The sequence below is a fragment of the Cynoglossus semilaevis genome, chromosome 10 (assembly GCF_000523025.1).
Source record: "Cynoglossus semilaevis isolate Cse_v1.0 chromosome 10, Cse_v1.0, whole genome shotgun sequence".
Classification (NCBI taxonomy): domain Eukaryota; kingdom Metazoa; phylum Chordata; class Actinopteri; order Pleuronectiformes; family Cynoglossidae; genus Cynoglossus; species Cynoglossus semilaevis.
In genome coordinates, this window is record NC_024316.1 from 8,621,555 (window position 1) to 8,626,170 (window position 4,616).

Below are 4,616 nucleotides of genomic sequence, written 5' to 3' on the forward strand. Positions count from 1 at the left end.
TATATATATATATATATATATTCTCTGTTGATGCAAATGACCTGCACTTTACATCGAAAAACTAAATGAAGGGAATATATTCAAAAACAAATGCTGTTTTCTATTGAGACATCTGGTAACCAACCAGGCTACAGAAAATGTTTTATCAATATAATAAATTCAGTGAGAATTATTCCATTATTTAACCAATGATTTTTATCTTCCATTGCATAATTTTTCAATTTGAAGTCTACATACATCTCTACGTCTTTGGGAAGAAAACAAGTTAGTGTTTGGTGGTTTCTGGTTTCAACAGATAAAATCACCTGACCCCATTCTGGCTCCCTGTGCATTTCAGAACTTGTCTGTTGTTATTCTGATACTTTCAGCCCGTATTGGATCCAAGCTACATAGCAGTGACGTGGATCTCAAGTCTTAGATCCCTGGGTGGGACCATTGTTTCTGTTCCAGATCTGGAGGATTTAATCTAAAGGTGACAAAACGTTTACCATCGATACACCTTCACGGTGTGGTTATAATTCATTAAAGGTTTCCTTGTTACTCAATTTCTAGTTTTACTTTGACAATGACGTGAAGAAGAAGAAGTGGTAGAAGTAGAAGTGTATACTATTGTGACAAATTAAAAGTATTTATTGTCTTCAATGAGTCCTCAGAAATATTACTATGGGACACACACACTGTATTTTTCTGTCCTAAGCCATAATGTTGTCACAGTGTCAAATCAAAATGACCAAAGTGTTAACTTAAAAACATTATACATATCATTAATCTGAAAAATTGTTTTGGTTAATGTTTTGAAAATGTTAAAGGTTGGCAGGTTATGCAAGATATGGATGAAAATTGAAAAAAAAAAACATTGACTAAGAAAGTTATTCAACGATAATGATATTTGCAAGGATCGGAATTTATTCCAGAGAAAGAGACTCTGACAGCAACAACAAGAACAATAGTAATAATAATAATGATACACCATTATGGACCACCATTACGGACCACCATTACGGACCACCATTACGGACCACTATTGGGAAGTTTCATCCTAAAGAAGTGTCACATTCAGCCACAAGTCTAGATTCTGAACGTTTGTCTGTTATTCATCGTTTCATTCCTTCATCGTCTCCATCCTGTTCCTGTACAACAGTCATATCATGGACTGAGGCTTTAGATGCTTTGCTTTACATGTGTCGTAAACAGACACCTCACACTGCCAACTAGTTAACCCATGAAACTGATCCTGAACTATACACTGTGTGTTATAACATATTCATCAGTGATGAATAATGAATAACTATTTTTCCACGCACCCTAAAAAAATGACAATCTTCTTGTAGAGTAGGTCGCTCTCCGCAGCATCATCTGTAACATCTGTCCTTCCTGAGCTGTCTGTTGTTTTATCCACCTGTCTCCTCACTCTGTCCGTCTGCTCTGATGACTACGGGATAATTACAGAGATTTAAATTGTCTTGGAGGAAATTGGAGGACTTAGCCCAGGTGTGATGTTTAAAGCCTCTCATTACACTGATCAGCATTAAATTACTGATTTTCACCAAGTCTCTCGACAACTAGCCGTCTGTCTCCCCCACTGCCGGGGCAACACCGACCCCTCACCAGAATAATGAGATACAGATCTAAAGAACTATACCAAAGTATAGTATGATATAAACAATAATTTTAAGTTTTACTTGGAGTAGTATTTGGGCATCACATGCAATATTTAAAACTACATGTTGAACTTTTGTCTCTGTCTGATTCTGAAGCGACTCCAGCCTCGTTTCTCTTCACAAAGCCACAGAATCATCAAGGGAGCCGCGTTCACACAAGCAGTCCAGGAGCCACAGCCGTGCTCTGACTTGCCGCCTGCACCAGTGCTGGGTAATTGGCCCCTAAAGGACTTAGAGCGGGATGGTGTGCATGGATGGCGCAGTTGTATCCGATAATCTCCAACAGGGTATGTTGCCATAGAGAAACTGAGTGAGGCATACCAATTATTAGTGCATCTTATTCCACAACACACCTGTTTGGCTCATCTGCTGGGCTGGAGCCAAGCCACTGCTGTGATGAGTTTGACTTCAGAGGAGAGCGACAAGATCAATGCAGCAACAGTCTGTCATACAATACTTTTATCTGGTAACCTCACAAGTTTTTGGGGATATTTTTCTGTGATGATTTTCTTGCGATTAATAAATTACATCTAACAGCAACAACAGAATCATCACAGTTATCCTGTGGTTGAAGGGCCTCATGTACAAACTGATATTACACATCAGAGAAAACTACAATTTCTACAATCTACAAAAAGACAAAAAGATGAAAATACAACAGTCAAGGCTGCATTTCAGCAGGTATTGAGCAAGTATATAACCTGTAATCCTATAATCTCTACACATACAGTATTATAAATGAATTTGTGTTTAGTTTATTTATAGGGGGGCAGTGCAATTTCATAAAACACATGATTACACATGGTTAAAAAGCCAAAACTAGCCAGAAGGCTAGTTTTCATCTGTAGTAGTGTGACATAATGATCTACGGTTTATTGGTTAATAAAAAGACGGTACTTGTGATGGTTGATCACGGTGATTGTGGTTGTAGCAGACGTCAAAAACAACAGTGGACGTAAAATATAAGTAGTGCTAGAGTAGATACAGTACTAGAGTAGAACTAGATAAGTAATACCACATTTTGACAGATACTTGGGCGGACTGAGAGAGAAGGAAACAAAGTGAACACAGAGGGCTGGGGTAAAGTTAATGATTTGATAACTGGTCATAAAGTAGAGTACATTACCTAACCTACCACTTAGTCCAACCCACATCACCAATCTTAATCCTCGACCTAATTCAAAACTGACCCTTGTTCTAATCCTAACTCTTGCTCGCTTTTTCTAAGACAGAGCATTGACTAACATTAGTTAGAACAGCCTAATCTAACCCTGCTAGGTTTAAGTCCTCAACATCAACACCTGTCTTTCAACAATCAGTAACAATTCCACCACAAAAAGTGGCATATAAAAATATAAAAGCATATTCAGCTGCCGATCTATACACAGTGTACTTCTTACATCGTCTACTCAAACTTAACAACACAATCAAATACTAAATACTATCCTTGAATTTTCTAGTATTCCTAAAAATACCCTGGTAGTTAATGAGGAAGTGTATTATTTCTCACAGGATGAAAATGTCCCCACAATTATAGTTTGGTACAAAAACCCAGTCCTCAGACCCCAAAGTGACCCTTACCTGCCAATGATCTACAAACTATTGTTGGGTAACTGAGCTGTTTCCCTCCTTACGTCTTGTACACAAACAGTAACACACACACACTCTCACACACACACACACACACACGCACACACACACACACACACACAGAGTGTGTGTCAAATACACCTGCAGCTCAGGTTTCACTCATTCACGGCGGAGACGTTGGAGTTTGTTTAGGAAATGAGCGTAAACACTGACCTGAAGGTCATCGTTCATTGTCACCCACTCTGAACAGAACATCAGCCCTGCGTGCCTCACAACCAAATCTGGCTTCGTGAAGCTCGGAAACATTTGTCTGTGTGTTTGTGTTTGTGCGTGCGTGTGTACATTATGCGGAACTATGACATCGACCCGTCTCCAAACACACCTGCCTGCGTCTTCTATGATGTTCTGTTTGGTCTCGTGTAATTACGCCGCCGTCTAATGTGTGAGACAATGGTTCTAGACAATGGTTTTCCGTCGGGTCAGTGCTTCAGTTTTGGTCTGAGTTGAATTTATCTTCGCATCAGAAAACTGAATGACTGAATGATCCTCAGAGCATACACAGGTTCCATTTATGAGATAATGCAGCTGATAGTCAACATAACTGGGTCAATAGGTAGGTCTAATGTGTCGCTTCAATCACTGCATTGGTCATAAAGCAGTGTTTATACATGTGGCCTCGTCTGAGTTTACATTTAGCTTAATGGTGGATTCGTACGAGTGTTCCATACAGACCTCCTACAAAAGTCTTCCTGTCAACACAGTATATGACTAAATAGAAGCTGAAGGAGTAAAATGGAAACCTGAAGCCTTTACTGAAAAAAAGATTTTGTGAGTTTTTGGGTAGAAATGTATTCAGTCTTTTTAGAAAAACAGAAAATGTGTCATTCTTCTAAATCATGCTCCAATTTAGAGAAAAAAAGGAAACAAAGCACAGATTTTTAGGGGTTTTTTTGCCCTCCAGTTATCCCTTAACATCCAAATGCATTCATATTTACAGTAAGCTGTTTACATTTTTTAATTTATTCCTTAACTGGGAGGTTGCTGTTGTGTTGTTCTCCTCTAACCTATAACCTACAAGTCCTTTGTTTTATAAATTGGCCTTGCTGCGGTACACATTATAAGGCTTTATTTTCATTTCTTCTCTTGATATACGGCCACGACCTGCGGATGTACCCTCACTGTGTGTTGAGTAATGGCTGATCTCTCCCACAGAGTGTATCATGGGATCTGGCCGCAGGATAACAGCAGGACCTGATAATGATGCAAGACATGTTTATGATGTGCAGGCTCTCAGGGGAGACGAGGTTCAGGTGAACACAGAGTCAGGAAGTGGTGCAGTGGGACCAGTTACCGGGGAACACAGTC

General features: G+C 39.3%; 1 long non-coding RNA gene across 1 annotated transcript in view; it reads left to right on the top strand.

The window, feature by feature from the left end:
• Positions 1-3,362, top strand: part of LOC112487663 (uncharacterized) — a 6,236-nt gene extending 2,874 nt beyond the window's left edge. Inside the window, exons 2-3 of the long non-coding RNA XR_003050981.1 lie at positions 369-472; positions 1,758-3,362. This is a non-coding gene — a long non-coding RNA (uncharacterized LOC112487663). The remainder of the gene's footprint in view (positions 1-368; positions 473-1,757) is intronic.
• Positions 3,363-4,616: the final 1,254 nt, after the last annotated feature.